Consider the following 17,301-nt stretch of genomic DNA (forward strand, 5'->3'; position numbering starts at 1 on the left):
CAGCTCTTCAGCCCTGCAGAGAGGAAGCACTCTCTGAGCACGGTCTCCCAGCTGCCTGCGTGCTTTRCCTTTCCCTCTGCTTACAGTAATCTCTCTTTTGTGAACAACACTGGATAATAGAAAAGGGCCAGAGAGCGCAAAGGTAGTTTAGGGATGAATGCTTATTTCCCTTAAAGGCTGAATGGCTGGGAGGAGTTTTCTTCACTCCTCTCCTTTTCTTTTCTTGGCATGGGAGTGTGAGGAACCTCCTGTCTGTTGAAAGCACCCGGTGATGCTCKGCCTGTGCAAGCCTCCTCCCTGTTTGCAACTCCATTGAGCCCTCCGGCAGCAGATTTTTAGGATGCCCTTTTGGCCTCTCTGGAACGCTTCCCCTTCCCCTCACTTGCAAAAAGATCTTTGGAACAGATTAGGAGCAGGAGTGCCTGCTTTTGCTTCAGCTGATACCAAAATATTGAGCTCCCTTAGGGAACTGACACTTACTTAAACCAGGGAGTGTTTTTATGTACAGAATGGACCTACTTCTGTGAGGCCACTGGCCATCAGAGGAGTTTTGCAGGACTAAAGCCAGTATCTAGCATTTGTTTCCATATTCTRTCTTGGCACTGCACTGATGTTTTTAGTTTTGGCTGAATCTTTTCCCAAAGGACATAATGTAAATGTTTAAAATCTGTTCTACTTTGCTAGACTCAGCTAATGCAAGGACCTATTCGGTCCTGGGATCTGATAGCACATGCATCTGCCTTTGGGCAGTATTCCCCCTCGCAGAAAGCTAACAGGCAGTGTAATGTCCAGTATGCGACCAGTATCCAGCATGCTTGTATGACTGTCCTGGTTACAGCGTGTAGGATGATGGAAATGCTGCAGCTCTGTGCCCCTTTGAGATGGGACCATCTTCTTAACTCTCTGTATATGAAATACTTAGTCACTCTGAACTAGCATTAGAGCTCTCTTGGGCCTGGGTGTTTCCCTTGGTTTCCATCTGGCTCAAAGTGCAATTACTACTATTATTTGCCATTTGAGTCATGATAGTGCTTTAGACTCCGTTGTGCTAGGTGCTGTGGAAACACAGAGCAGAAAGAGAAAGCTAAGCAAGCAAGCGCTGCCCTAAGCAAGCGCTGCCCTTCCCTCCTTCAGATCTCTCCTAAAGCCAGACTCCGCTGTGACACTCTTAAGAAATCAGACAAGCTGTAATAGTTTGGTATGTGTCTGTTAGAAAGGTTTGGTTTTGTGTATTGAAAAAAAAATTGGTGTTGACTTTGAAATGATCAAGTTGTGTATTAAGATACAAAATCACTTGATCTTATTTTCGTTGCCCTCCTTCTTCTTCTTTGTTGCTCTCGGCTTTGCTGCATCTTGTCATGTGCTTTGTAAAGTGTTGTCTGCTGGGGTTCTTTCTTATTGTGCTGTTAAATGGAGACTTTAGTCAGGTTGCCTTAATACTGGCTCTAGTATTAGTTTGCAAAGCCCTTGCTAGGTCACCGTGAACACTGAATTGCACAGCATTGCGTGTGGGTACTGGAAAGCATGGCTGAGGAKCTTTTCTTGATGCAAGAGCACACTAAACTGGAACTGTGGTAAAAACTTTGTATGGCAGTAAAACTGCACCATAAAGCAAATTGGGAATATGGTTGTTTAACTGTTATATTTTAATAGGCCTAGTTGAGCTGTGAGAGTGAGCTGTTTTATACGACAAGTTTTGAAACCGTGGGAGGAAAACACTCTCTCAGGGACTCTAGGAAAAAACTAACTAATTTCACTGCAAAGTTGCCAAAGCCTTCCAGGAACACCATTGACGTGACTCATAGCACCAGTCAGGATGAAGGTAAGCCGCGTCCTAGCTGTCTAGCCCAAGCAGGTCAGGCTCGGTGGGTGCCCTAGGGTCAGGAAAGAAGCATTTGGCCCATAAACAGCATAGGATRTTGCATATGGTCTGGTTCCATTTGTCTGCTAGTTTATATTTTTCTCTAACAGATAAGGTGTTGACTGTGAGTGGAGGCTTTTACCCGGTTTAAGAGACTGTTTTCCTTGATTAGATGCAGCTTCTGCTGCGTTGTGTTTGTATGCCATGCAGCGTCTCAGTGTGCTATTGGTGCACGCTGCAGGCGTCAGGCATGAATCCATCCGCGCCTTGTTTTGGGCTCCTCCGTTCATCCAGGCTTTTAAGCTCTTCAGCCGCAAGAAATAGGGATCCAGAAGGTAATTGCATCCTGTTGATGCAGCTCACAGGGTCAACGCACATCTTCTTGCTCTCTGGCTACTGAAAGGGAGCTTTCTGCAATTAGACGTAGCTTTGATGACTTAGTTAAATGCCTGAAGATAAGAGGGTTGATTCCAGATGTTAACAGAAACGCTTATGCAGGTAGTGCATGTGGTTCTTCCTGTAATCTTCTAAAACACTACTGTGAAGCTATGTAAGCACTGTTGGGGTGAGGACCAAAGACTCGGGCTGCTCTTTGAGTTGGACGTGGAAGGCTGCACTATGCGCTTTTGACTTGGAACGGTTGTTGAGAAATGCAGTTGCTAAAAGCCAGTTTGTCAAACCAGTTAAGAGCACTTCTCCAAGGAAAGAATCTGAATTTGATGGTCAAAAATGAGAGGTTTGCTTCTAGAAAGAGACCTATCCTACAACTGGAAATGCACAGCACTGCTCAGGATGCGGCCTATAAACTGGCCAAGAAGGGTGAAGACTGGGGGGCTAGTTTCTCTGTTTCTTAAGATGTAAATGGACAATAATGCCARTGCAATTGATTATTACATTGGTGCCAACCTGATATAATGAAGATCAGAGTTAAGGCCAGCACGTATGCTTAAATGGCTAATGTACATAAGTGTCTGTATGCAGGGTATGTGTATTAAAGAAACTAATTGGTTTATACTGGATTTGCAGAATGCTGCTTGTGTTTGTAACTCAATTCTCCAGCCTTTACTGCTTTTTTGGAAATTCTCCCAGGATAGTTTATTAGTTGGTAGGCTTAAGTTTYGTACGATAGATTCAGAAAGTCTTTCTCCCTCTCTCGCTCTCTCTCTCTYTTTTTTTTAATATATATCTCTCCGAATCTTTATTATCTGAAGGTTAAGAGAGGAGCAATAGTTCCAGAAAGTAAAGTTCTATATTTAACTGCAGACTAGGTGTGGTTCAGACAACTGCAGCGCAAGCTCCCTCTCGCTGCTGTGCTGGTGATATCAACCTTGACCYGTTCTCCTCCTCCTGGAATATGCTGAGTTTTGTGTGCGGTGATGTTGTCGTGTGGCTTGCCCTCCTTTGGGAACAGAGCGAAGACGACAGTAACCGTACGCGTTAAAACCTGAGGTTACGCTTGAAGATCTGWTTTTGGTTCAGTTCTGTGTTCCTCGTTGTTACATCTTGTCCCAAAGATTTTTTTTCCCCTCTCTGCTTTACTTCTTCTTTTCAACCCCTCTCATTAGATCTGTGAAATTGAAAATTCCCTTAGGGTTTTTCTTTTTTTAATGAAACTATCTTGTCTTTTCTTTTTTCTTCAAATATGTGATTTGTGCTTCTCTAATTATGTTTTGGAACTGAGGTTTATCTGCTTTTTCAGGCAAATTGTTACTAAAGAACCATTTACGATTGGCAGCAGAATCAATGACAGTGCACCCATTTTTAAGGCACTCTTGTTGAGTGCCATTAAAAAACAAGGTGGTGGTGGTGGGCTTTCTTTTAAATAGGTGCTTTATGCAAAAATTAAAGTAACTGTAAATTCTGCTCTAAACAAAATGAATAATTCAAAGTATTTCAGTTTGTCTGGGGAGCAGGGACTTTGCTTTCTCACTGAGGGTGGTTTGGTTCGGTTTTATGTTTTTTTCATTTTTAACACTTATCTTTGCTCGTGAAATATTATTTTGTAAGTATGTATTTAGATTAAATAGTACTAGATAAAATGATGATACAGATACCTATTACTCCCATGTCAGAGGTGGTGGAACAGACTCGGGCGCTTCGTTTGGCTTTGTGATCGAAGGCTAACTTCATTTGGAGGAGCAGAGGGGTTAGATTTCCTAAGGTACTGCGAATATGCTTTCGTGATAYGGCTGAGCTGAATTAAGAGTTTGTCACTGTTTCATCCTTCACCCATCTCGTTCCCCTTCCTCAGTTTCCCTGCGTTGTGCCAGCTATAGTTCCTGTCCGATGGAAATAGCTGACAATTTAACTCTGTTCTTCTTCCCCCTTTGAAGAGGGCCCAAGCTGGCCAAGAAAGTCAACTTGGTACTGAAACCCGTCATCGCCGTGCTCCCAGCAGCTGCCTGCTAAAGCTGGAGAAGGTCTAGCATTTCCCATCCCGGTGGAGAAGTGAGTCGTGCCGCCGCCCCGGCAAGCAGGCGCTGGGCCGGACTGGCCGAGCCCTGGGCATGGTCCTGGCCCTGAGCAATATCAGTGCTGACATGCGTTATTAGAAATCCTTCCGACTGTGAAAGCGCTCTTAGTGCAGCTCTCCGGCGCGCTGGGGCTTCCACGGCCTCCCTGGGGAGAGCCRGAGCTCTATTAGCTGCTGCAATTCAGTTAGGAAATTTTCTTAGTTAATTTTATCCCATTACTCTTAGTTATGTCTTCTAGCAGAACCTTAATACCGGCCCCACAGGGGATCTAAGTTTCCTGTGCGAGGCTTTGTAGGAGATTGGAGTTTTGGATTCATTGCGTTTCGCCCTTTCCCAGCCGACGGCAGAGCAGGAAGTAATGTCTTGCGGGCTCTSCCATTAGGCTTGAATATCGTTAGGAGCAGACCATCGGTTTCTTGTCAATATAAYGAGGTCCACCAGTGGGCTCAGAAATCCCGCTCGCGCCCCTTGGGTTCGTTCAGCGGCGTGAGCTGGTGCTGAGGGTCATCTGCTGCCGAATGACCCTCCGATGTTGAACCTTTCTGCGACTCGCCTGTAAAATAYCTGCAACCAGTTTGGGAGACTGAGCCAAGCCAGAGAAAGGATCTGTACCATGCTRAGAGTCAAGCATCTCCTGCCTTTCTTAGGAAGATTTGCATCAGGAAAAACTTGAAAAGTAGTCGAGCATGTTATCTACAGGAATTATGGACGATTTCTTAGAAATGAATTAGCTTAAAATCTGATCGTTCTAATATACCTGATTTTACCTTAATGCAGGGAAAAATACCGGGTGACTTCTTCCCCTCCCCGCCCCAGCTCTTTCTGTTATATTAAAAGGTGGTTGTTAGTCAGCAAGTCGCAGTAGGAGGTTTAACTTCGTGCAGCCCTTCGAGATCGGGGAAAGGAATGGCTTTTTTGGATCTGTATTATTTGCCGTTGATGCTTGTGAAGGGCTTTTAGATCTGTGAATGCAGGCACCTCTGCAAAGGCGTGCAGTGAAGTTCACTTTGCAATTTAGACACTGACAAGATCTTTTTATTGCCTGAAAGTTCAAGTGGTTCRGCTCAGGGTCGTTTCTGTACGTCTTCATAAAATGCAAGAGCAGCCATTTTCTGCTTGCTACACAGTATCTTTCTTGTTTTGCATTAGATCAAGCTATGTTTCCCTCTTAGACATGCATAATATGCAAGCTTCCTTGGCTAATCAGCTGTAAGCAAATCTCAGTTGTTTGGCAGATTGCACACAGTAAAATATAATACGAGGATGTCTGTCCAAAGCACTTAGCAGACAACRTTCGCTTGAGGGATCCAGCACCCAATGAGTTATTTTTTTTCTTCGGGGGAGCTCAGGTGTTTTTTTGTATCTTTGTTCTCGCTCTCTTTTTTCTTTTCTTTGCTTTTTTTTTTTTTAAAAATAATAAAAAAACTGATCTGGGGGAGGGGCAAGTCCTTCCAGCAGATAGCAGATAACGTTTTTGTATCTGCCAAGGTCAAAATAACTGAAATCAACATTTGTAAAAGGAGCCTTGTCAATCTGACCTATAACAGCACTAGCTGATGCAAAAAGCCTCATTTTAAGGATGAATTTTCTTTTCTAGTCTAGATAATCTCCCATATTTCTCCAGACCAGTGCAGATACTACAGTAATCTTTCTCTCTACTCATCGAATGTAAGAAGCAGAATCTCATCTGAAGTTACGGCATTGCCCAGTCATAGGGCTATAATAATTCTTATACCTGTGATCAGCAATCTGTATTAGCACCCAGATGCTTCCAGTGAAGATGTAAATAGGCATGACTTGCTTAYCCTGCAAGTGAACGTCATTTTTGCTGGCTTCAATAGGATCAGTGCAAGGGATGATCTCTGAGGCCAAATTTACCTCTTAAACCTTCATCTGCTTTTAAGAGCATCTGCTGGCTCCCCCTGGGGCAAATCAATTCCTGCACGCCATCCTTCAGAGCATACTTGTGCGTATGCTTACGTGTGCGATGTCCAGCTGCCCTGTTTGCCCAAGCAGTGATTTCAGATGCCCAGCCCCAGCTTGGAAAGCCTAGGTTGGGGCATGGCATAGGGAGGGAACACGTACAAGCAGCCTGAATTCAATCTGAGCTCCTGCTAGGAAAGCACRAACATGGGATGTCAGATCTTAAGAGCACCCTGAACTGTAGCTCACCTAAAATCTGCCTAGATCAGGCTCATCAAAGACGCAAGGCATTTTGGCCTTGTGTGTGGTTTCCAGCGCTGTCTTTTGTCCCTGGCACAAGGGCCGACTTTGGGATGGGCTCGTACCTCACCTAGTGCAATGGCACTCTGGCGCATGACTGATGCTGCTGGGCTCGACAGTGGCGCAGAGGATGGCAATGATGATGTGTTGTCATCCTCTCTGTCTTCTCTAGCTACTGGCTAGTTTGTGTGTGGCTAGCCATGATTTTGCTGTGGATGAAAACTCTTCTCTACTATGCCACATTTTTAAAAATCCTCCTACTGTAGCTATAGGCATTCTTATTATTCACATAGCTATGTAATTCCTACTAAATCTTATGAAGGTCTTAAAGGTGCTTTGGGAGAACTCATTATATCTTGTTCATTATATATGTTAAAATATGTTGAAAAGTTGGAGGCCCCGTGTGGCTGAGTATCATGAGGACGAATAAGGAAGAGCATTGCGTTTACCTGCCCAAGATCATTCATTTTATATACTTCTATCGGGCTGCTGCTTATTTATCTCCTCTGTGAWCTAAACAGTCTTTCTTCTATCTTTYCTCATATGTAAGGTTTTTCCTTACCTCTAGAAATACACATTATCACTCTTCTCTGATACTTCAGGTCCATGCTTAATAGGTGGGACTGCAGCAGAACTGATTACCTGTTTCCAGGGTGAATGTACCATCTCCTACAGACACTGATATCTTTATTCTGTTGTTCTCTGACTTCTAGCCTAACATCTGGATTTTAACCACTTTTGTGTATTGCTTGAGAGTATGTTTTCTTTGAGCTGTCCACAATATCTGTGTCTTTCTCCTGAATGGTTACAGCTAATTTAGAATCATTCTGTGTATGCGGGTAGCTTGGATTCATTATTTTTGATGTGCACTAACCTGCTTTTTGCAAAGATAGCAGTTGAAGTTCAACTGTGGGCGTGTTTAGACATTTCGGAAATTCACAGCAAAAGTCTGTTTTATTTATCTAAGATAAATCATTCACCTTCCCTTCTAGAACATTATTTAATATAACTATTAACACCAGTCCCTTAAGTTGCAACTTGTTGAGCCAGGGGCTTTTGTTCTTTTAAGCTCATGTTAATTAGCAACACCCATTTGTTCTTACCTGTTAGCATGAATTTCAGGACGCAAGAAAAGTCAWGGGATATTTTTCACTGAAACTGTGTGAACTGGACCCTGGGATATGCTATTCAATCTRTTTTGCCTAGCTATTTTCTAGTGACTATTTGCAGTAGGCTGCCTAGAACAAACTTTCTTTTTCCTGATCCATGTAAAAGTGATGCAGCTTTGGGTGTGCTCTGCTATACTGGGATGCAGCAGTTTCCATGTTCCCAGGTCTGTATTGAAGGAGCTTGAGACAGTGCTGGGGAGTGTGTTCACTTTTTGCAAGTAAACTCCTGCAAGTTTAGCAGAGAGTGCGGTGGTAGCTGCTTCCTGGGCAATAGCAAGCCCAGGTAATCACAAAGATGCTTCGGCCTTATGTCCCCCTTTGGGTCTTTTTCAGTCTACTTGAACTCCTAAGGGGAAGCTTGACAACTCTGACCTGCTAATGAGTGTCGTTCCAAGTCCAAGTTGAGCTAAAAGGACTAGGCATCGCCCGCAGGGAGAGCTGCCTGACCTGTGCGTGGAATCAACCCGCTTAAGTGCGTTGCAAAATTAACTTCTTGAGTGATCGGGAAAGTGCTCGGAAGGAATTAGCAATCAGGTTGGTGCCTTGTCACCTCTTACTCTGACGCTGCCGATTGAAAGTCTGCAGTACRTGTGAGCATGGTCTAGCTCGGAGTGCTCCTGGATTTACCCAGTTCTGGCTTTTTGAAGCTGCACAGTGTTCCTCTCGCTGCAGCTGCTCTCTGAGCAGAGCCCAAGGCTGCCTCTGCGAAAGGAAGTTCAGTGCCACCTAGTAACAGATGTGAGGTCTTCATACAAGTAATAAGCAGAGTTATTACAAGAMGTGAGGGAGCAAAATTTCTAAGTAAAACTCTTTAAATATGTTGCATCGTGTATTTATAGGCTCTTGGTCAGTCTGTGGAGCGCTTCAAACAGGCTGAAAAGAATAGTTTTATCAGGGAACCGTACAGGCTTTAACCACAAAAGTCACTGCTGCGTCCTAGATCCTTCTTGATCTGAAATTTTTTTTGGTAGCCTGGGAGAGCACAATTGACTTTTTTTTCTTCTGTAACATGCATAACTTTTAATTAGTTTTGAATACTGTGCACTTTGTGAGGAGTTCTGTCAACAGAGTGGAAGATATGGACCTATTCCAAATAGTTTTTAAAATATGATTTCTTTTTAAACAAAAAAATAGAGGAGGATAGGGAAAGTAAGTACACAACATATAGAAGAAAGTCATCTAATTTGTTGCTTATTATGTACCTAGACCGGCTCTCTTTCTATTCCTAAATGCTCCTTGATATTCTCTTAATCACTGGCGTGGTGAATTGGGACTTCCTGTTTCATCATGGCCAGCTTCTCTTGTTTCAATCAACCTTTATTATATCCTTTTCAGAAGCTGATTAACTTCTCTGTCTTAAAAAAAGCTCTAGCAAAGTGTACAAAAGCCTGTTGGGAGACTTGTTACCCGGCAGGCTCTTACTGCTTCATTGCTTAGAAATCTTTAGTTCCTCAGATTGTTTGTGCCCAATACGTACCTGTCCTCCTTGGATCAGTATTACCAGCTAGCTAAAATAAATCCTTACCTCTGTCTCTTGCCCCCCTGCCTTTATCCCCTTCGTGTAGGGCATGGTAAGCCATAACCTTGCCTCAGCCTTGAGGTCTGCTCGGGTGAAACAAGCTGCATCTCTCACGAGACGGACGGAAGCTCTCCGAGCCGTTCAGTTGTACGTGCAGCTTTCTTGGAGGGGTGAGACCAGGATTGTGAGGGTCCAGGTGAGGTCCTGTGCGAATGTTTTAATGCTTTTCGCTGTTGGAAATACCATGCATCCTTAGATACACCAGGCCTTTTGGTGGTTTTGTTGCATTGTGTCTCTTAGTCATTCTGCAGTGACCARATAGTGATCTGTCTCGTGCTCGCTGGTGATCCTTTAGCATATGTGAGAAGTTGTTGTTCCCAGAGGGTATGACCTTGCACGCTGCCCTKTTAAATTCCTTCCTCATTCTTCCTTTTCGATTTGTTTCTTCTTTATGATACTCCAGTTCTCTGCTGTATTGACATGGCTTCTGACTGTGTCATTAGCAGATTTCATTACCACATTCGGAATTTGTATCAAGATCATTAAGTGTTTTCATTTCTAAGGTAGTTCCAAAGATTGATACTTGAYGAATATCACTGATAACCACTTTACAGGCTGTTATTTTCTATTTTTGACTCAGTTTTTAGTTGTTTCCTCTCTACCCTGTCTCAAAGTTGTTATGCTAATCTGAGTCTTTTCCAAAATTATTAATAATTTTCCAGGTGTCATTATGTCAAATGCTTAACCAAAATCTGAAATGATAAGAATAACTGATTTTCATAGGAAGTAAAGCTAGAAACTCCTCAGTTGATTTTAGAGCATTACTACTAGGATAGTTTTAGTTATAGCTCCTAAAGATGAGACCCTCCCCAGGGAAGTTCGCCTTTCTGAGCTGGATCAGCAGTGACATTTAAGAGGAAGCACATGGCAAAGAAAAACATGCCTAATGATGCAGAACACCGATCTGGGAGTCGGGAGCTGTGGATGCTTTTTGCAGCTCTGCAGCTAGTTTCTTGTGTCTGCATCTCTTAACTTTGCTGTTTTCCTACCTGCAAACTTTTCTCGTAATATCTGAGAAAAGTATGATGAAATTATGTTCTTTAATGTTATGGGGGCTTATGATCTGGTTAGAGAAAGTGCTCTTGAAATACAAAGCATTAAAGATGTCTTTTAATGAAGTAACACTTTTTGAGTCCTTGGGGCTTATTATTTGCTAGACAATTTTACAGGCAAAAGGAAAATGGATTGATAAAAAATTGTAATATAACTTAACTATTTCTTATCCCTTGCACAGTGAATGCTCATTGAATAATCTGTAGAGAATGAAAAAAAAGATGCCACTACCATGCTTGCAGAAGGGTTGGATTTTTTTTTTTTTTTTTGATCTACAAAGTTAGCTCATTGCTGACCCCCCCTTAAACCTTTCCTTTGTCAGGATGCTGCAACGGCCTGATGAGACCGGCCTTGGCACAATAGTAGCTTAATCAACTAGCATGCCGGTCTGTGTTAATTCATTAGTTCTTGTAATCTTTTACTTGTATCCATCTTCTGTGCCATGTTTGGWTCATAGGGTCTTTGTGGCAGGGAAGAGATCGATATTAAAGATAATTAAATAAATGTCTTTTTTTCTGCTTTATGTCTGTACAACAGTTAGTGCAATAATAGTTCTGGTCCAGATCTAAGGGTACCAGGCACTAGGAAAAATACAGATAATGACAGCAAAATCAGAAGCTTTGATCCTGAGTCTCTTGACTTGGGCCACTGGATATGCTGCAAGAATTGGCCGTCTCTGGTCCTTTGACTTCYGTAGGATTCTTTGATTACTTTAACTGATTCTTATTTCCTGGAAATGCAGCAGGAGTAATGGTTGTCTAAACCCTCCTGAGCTAAGTTGGGCTGCATCAGGTCCTATCCTGGAAATGAAAAGGAAAAAGGTGTAGGTTTTGGGGAGGAAATGCTCGTGATAAAGTAGTGCATTGGAAGTTGTCAGCTCATTCTGAGCTTTAGAACAAATCTCATATTTGGCGTTTTTTGTCTTCTAGAGGCTTGTAACAAAGTAAGACTTAACTTCCATTCTCTAGCAAGYGATATCTCTGATAACTGCAGTGGTCGTTTCAGTACATCCCAGTGGAAAGGTTGACTTGCCAAGCAGTAAAACATCCTTTAGGAGTGGGAGTGCTCTTACCAAATTGCCAGCGCTGATCTCTGCAGGGTCTAATCGCTTCTCGGAGAYGCTTCATCCCTGGACTGACCCTTCTGTAGCTTTGCTTGCTTTGTGAGAACTAGCTAATCCAGAGGATGTAACTTTAATAACTCTTCTCCTGTACAAAGTTCAGCATTTTGGATGAAATGTTTGTTGCACAGTTGACTTCAGAAAGGTCCTGCTTATCATGGGGTTAAGCCCAAAGGATTTAATGGATGTAAATAGCCTTGTAGTGTGTAGATCTCAACTTAAATATTACAAGTAAGTAAAGCAGAGCATGACGCACACTATTATTCATACCTAGGTGCCTTGTTAGGCACAGCTTTGAAAGTGCTGCATCCTCATACCAACTGGTTGGTGAAATTACAGAATAACTTGTACTTTTTTTTTTAATATAYGATGCGTTATTTACTTGCTGGCTTTAAAAAATTTTCCATTGTATTTTTTTTTTTCCTTCTATTTTGTGAACAATTTGGTATATACGTTGGTTTTAGGAGTTTGCAACACCATTATGCCTAAGGACACTCATAAAATTTTAGCCAATGTCTGCTGTCAGTGTCCTTGACGTGCCTTCAGCAGAAAGYACCTCTATCTTTCAAATTGTTAAAAACTCCCAAGTCTTTCTAATCAGAAGAGAGCTGTTGTGTAATTTCAAAAATATTCTTATCAGCAAATCCAATTACAAGGAAGAGTAAATCACCACCTCTGATGTCTTAACTATTCTTTTTTTAATTGTTAATTATCTCAACAGTAGGGTGCTATAGATTAGGAAGCATAGATTATCTTTTGAAAGTATGARGCTTTCAGATCTATTATCAATTAATTCTGGTTTTAAACAAATTTTAGGATAATTTGAATAGCTTGATAGGATTGTGTTGGTGCTTGAGACTGCTGTCAAAATAGCAAGAAAATGATTTTTAAAAATTTAGAAACCAGTTTGCATTATGGTAGCTTTGAAGGTCATGCAGTCTTATGCACTCCAGTGGAAGGTGTATTTCTGGCATTTTAATCTACATTGCAGAGTAGTTTCCCGCTAGGAAACATCAGTAAAATGAACGTGTCTCAGAGTTTAACCACTGATTTGTAAAACCAGGATAAAGATTCAGTTCTTGTGTATGAGTTTTTTAATGTGTACTGAAATGACCGTACAATTTATGTACACAAATTTTAACGTGTGAAATAGCATTTAAAATGTCATGTCTGGTGCTCTAAGTAATCTAGTTCTGTTTAAATCTCTCCTCCAGATTTGCATTTTCCATTTAAAAAAGTACAAGAATGAAACATCTCTTATAGCAAGCTTAAAATTGTTCTCTTCCTAGAGAACAAGTATTGCAATTCCTTGAGGTTGAAAGCTAATGAGGCTTCTTAAAAGTAATTACTAGATTCTTAAAATTTCGTTGCAAAGCTTATCTAAGGTTATGGTAGAGTCTGCCTCGGATAAAATCCTGAATTTTTATATTGGGACTGGATATCTTGGTAGGTCAAACAGAAGATCTGGACTTCATGCCAGAATTGCTGAGGAACTTTGGTCACTGTTGTACAAGAGGTCAAGCTAGAGTCCCACAGTGGTTTCTTTAATCCTTAACACTCATCGACCTACCAAAGCCCTCAGCCAAATGATGGTGCTGTTGGGAAAGCAGTAAAGAGCTGTAGCAGTCAGGATCATCACTGGGTTTTGGAAGATTTGTTGTTTTTTTGCCTCGATGGAAGTTGTAGTCAGGCTGGCAGGAGTGCCTGGTCTCCAGTTCATCTCTTCCCATCGAGAGCGGTTCCCATCCTTGCCTGCTCCCAAGCGCAGAAACGTCTCACCAGATGTTTCCGGTAGCAACTAAACTCTTGGTTATGCTTTGCAGTCCTGGGGGAAAGAAAAGATGGTGACTTCAGTATAATCCTGAGCTCTATGAGAGCTTTTCTGKGGGTGGATATTTTTGCGCTTCAGTTTTGTTCAGTCTAAAATAGCCATGGCACTTCATAAGTCCAGAGAAGGGAAGACTTTCCTTTGGTTGAGGAGGAAAGGATTAGAGACCTTCTGGGCAGGCYAGACATCCACAAATCTGTGGGCCCAGATGGGGATGCACCCACGGGTACTGAGGGAGCTGGCGGATGTTGTTGCCAAGCCGCTGTCCATCATCTTTGAAAGGTCCTGGAGAACTGGAGAGGTGCCTGAGGAYTGGAAGAAAGCCAGTGTCACTCCAGTCTTCAAGAAGGGCAAGAAGGAGGACCCGGGCAACTATAGGCCAGTCAGCCTCACCTCCATCCCTGGAAAGGTGATGGAACAGCTCATTCTGGATGTCATCTCCAGACATACGGAGRAGAAGGTGATCAGGAGTAGCCAGCATGGATTCATCAAGGGGAAATCCTGCTTAACCAACCTGATAGCCTTCTATGATGGAGTGACTGTCTGGGTAGATGAAGAGAGAGCAGTGGATACTGTGTACCTTGACTTCAGCAAGGCTTTTGGCACTGTCTCCCATAACATCCTCCTAGAGAAGCTCAGGAAGTGTGGGTTAGACAAGCGGACAGTGAGGTGGTTTGAGAACTGGCTGAAAGGCAGAGCTCAGAGGGTCGTCATCAGTGGTGCGGAGTCTAGCTGGAGACCTGTGGCTAGTGGCATCCCGCAGGGCTCAGTCCTGGTTCCCATCCTGTTCCACTTCTTCATCAATGACCTGGATGAGGGGACAGAGTGCMTCCTCAGCAAGTTTGYTGATGCTACCAAGCTAGGAGGAGTGGCTGACACACCTGAKGGCTGTGCTGCCATTCAGAGAGACCTGGACAGGCTGGAGAGCTGGGCAGAGAGGAACCTCCTGAGGTTCAACAAGGGCAAGTGCAGAGTCCTGCACCTAGGGAGAAATAACCCCAGGCACCAGTACAAGCTAGGGGCTGACCTTTGGAGAGCAGCTCTGCAGAGAAGGACCTGGGAGTGCTGGTGGATGACAAGTTGACCATGAGCCAGCAATGTGCCCTTGTGGCCAAGAAGGCCAATGGTGTCCCGGGGTGCATTGGGAAGAGTGTTGCCAGCAGGTGGAGGGAGGTGATCCTGCCCCTCTCCTCAGCCCTGSRGAGGCCTCATCTCGAGTACTGTGTCCAGTTCAAGACAGAGAAGCACAAGAGAGCACAAGAGAGACCTGGAGCTACTGGAGAGAGTCCAGCRCAGGGCTACGAGGATGATCMGAGGGCTGGAGCACCTGCCCTGTGAGGAACGGCTGCGAGAGCTGGGCCTGTTCAGCCTGGGGAAGAGCAGACTGAGGGGGGATCTGATCAGTGTGTRCAAGTACCTGAAGGGAGGGTGTCAAGGGGAYGGGGCCAGACTYTTTTCAGTTGTCCCGTGTGACAGGACAAGAGGCRATGGGCAGAAGTTGAAGCACAGGAAGTTCCRCCTGAGCGTGAGGGGGAATTTCTTCCCTGTGAGTGTCAGAGCACTGGAAGAGGTTACCCAGAGAGATTTGTGGAGTCTCCTTGTCTGGAGCTGCTCAAGGCCCGCCTGGATGCAACYSTGTSTAMCATGCTGTAGGTGACCCTGCTGAGTGGGGGGGTTGGACTAGATGATCTCTGGAGGTCCCTGCCAACCTTACTGATTCCATGATTCTGTGGTAGTGTGGGGCAYGGTGGTGATTGACTGTATATACCAGTATTGTAGAATCTGTAGAAATACCGGTAGATAAAATGAATGGCACCTGCAGTTGACCTCATTGAAAATGGCATTAGTAATGTTCTTGACCAGTATTTACTGAGAAATAAACTAGCAATCAGGCGTTCCGGGGTTTTGCCCTGTCTCCTGCCCACCTCCCTTGGCTGTACAAACACTAGTCTTGGAGAATGTGGAAAGCTGGAGCAGACACGCAGCCTGGTGGAAAACCTTCTTCCCTGCAAAGAGGCAGCGAAGGAGAGAACAGAACCATTTTTTATGGTCGCAACCCGCACTTAAGTTGTCTTAAGCTGATTGCAGGTCTGCAGTTGGCATCCCAGGAAGGGCGGTCTGCAGTGGAGGAGCTAGGCTCCAGCAAGTGTGCTGGAATATTTCACTGGTGAAYGCTACCCAGACTGATGGAAATGAGAGGACAGGAGCACAAACGCAAAGCTGAGGGAGGGAGGGAKCTTGCTACAAGTCAACTCTTCTTCAGTAAGTACCTATCTGTTCTTACATCACATTGATTGCAAGATGAATTACCCCTTTTTTCRGTGAGATTTCCCCCAAGGACACATACCTGGATTACCTCACCTCGATAGTGTTTAATTCTGCTGTACCAGCTAACCCACTGCAAATCGCCTTGGAGCGTCTATACTTTGAATCACTTTGGCACTTCGAAGCTGAAACGATGATGTCATGCTGGAAACTGWGCCTTTCCCTGGCCTGGGTCTATCGAGCAATGCTGCTTTTTTTATCCAGCCCATGAAAAAACACTGAACGTGCTGCTGCTGCTGTGTAGCTTGGGGTATTTCAGACACTCCCCTGGCAGCTGCAAAACTGATACGAAGCAGCAAAACTTCTACCGTGGATTATCAGGAACACTACCGAGGCATTGCCTAATGCATCCGATATCAAAGCCTGAACAGCACAAGCTGTACAGCCGAGCAAAAAAAATCAGCGCCCGTTGCTGGCGTTCAACTAGGGCATCTTGATGAAGAGGGAGGGACGCGCTAACTTCCATTACGGAGCCRGGAGCCGAGATGGATTCCCTCACCGTCATTGTCCTGAGCACATTATCCCTGAAAGAAAGAGGGTTTCTTCGAATCTGCCATTTTTCTCGGTTTCAGCGTTATTGAAGTGAAACTGCTTCAAGGATATCTACGTTCTTTACCACCATACGGGTGGTAAAATTTACATCTCATGTAAATTATTTGTCTGCTTTTCATTTTAACCCTCAACTGTCATTTTCTACRAAGGAGATCATTTGGTTCCTTCATCGAAGGTATTCAGCTGACAGCTGCCCTTTGTCTAGAAAGCACCGTGCCTCGGTAGGATTTACTCGTGCCTGCTGTTTTCCTTCTTAGTTCATAGTGCTTCATATTTGTCATCTGTAGTCTTCAGAAGCTTTTAAGATTGTGAACAGCCCATGGTTTGTAGCTCTGAAGAGGAATTCAGACATCCTGACCTCTTTCCCCTGTCCTGTAGAGTATACCTGGGAGGAAACTGGAGGCAGATTAATTTGGTTCCCATTTGAAAGAGGGAATGTGGTCTCATGAACCTCAGAAATTCGTAGTACGTTCACAGCTTGGGTATGACCAAATGGAAGTGGTCCTGAAGCCTTCTAAACTGCTTTCCTTGGTTTTCCTATCTCAGAAACTCAGTTATTCTTACTCACTTTCCAGAAATGTTGGGAGCTTTTAAACATGTTATGTGTCATGATATCACCTAGAAGTCCTACTAAGACCTCAAAATAAGTGAAGGGAGAAAAATGTGATATGTTGGTAGAGAATGTATGTGGAGAACTTGGAGGCAGAGGATGAAAATCAACTGGTACAGTCAAGGTCGCATGATGGTTTTGGTTACTTAAAACCAAAAAAGACAGCAAATGAAAGGAGAGAAAAATACTGAGATTACTGTGCCAGCAACAGAAACTGAATTTACCTACTAGGGTTTTTCCCTCCCAGCTTCCCTCTGGGACCCGCTTAGCTTTGCGGTCTGCCATGAAAATGACCTATGAACCAAGAGAGCTGTCTGAAAGCTTCCCAGATTTCTAGTATCTTTTTCATAAAACAGGGTTTCAAAACTTGCTGAAGATGAAAACCATTCCAGGTTTTCAAGTGGAGATCAATTTTCTTTTAGGAACTTGCATACATTTACATTGAAAGATGAGAAATCAGTCTTTGAATTTAAAGGAAAGGTTTCAAAATGATGGAAAATAAACTTT

The 17,301-nt window shown here is 43.6% G+C and overlaps 1 protein-coding gene across 9 annotated transcripts in view; it reads left to right on the forward strand.

The window, feature by feature from the left end:
• The window catches only part of HMBOX1 (homeobox containing 1), a 94,987-nt gene that overhangs the window by 52,959 nt on the left and 24,727 nt on the right, over positions 1–17,301 (forward strand). The window lies entirely within an intron of this gene.

This window comes from Rhea americana, unplaced genomic scaffold, assembly GCF_003343005.1.
Source record: "Rhea americana isolate MKP2758 unplaced genomic scaffold, rheAme1 scaffold_225, whole genome shotgun sequence".
Lineage (NCBI taxonomy): Eukaryota > Metazoa > Chordata > Aves > Rheiformes > Rheidae > Rhea > Rhea americana.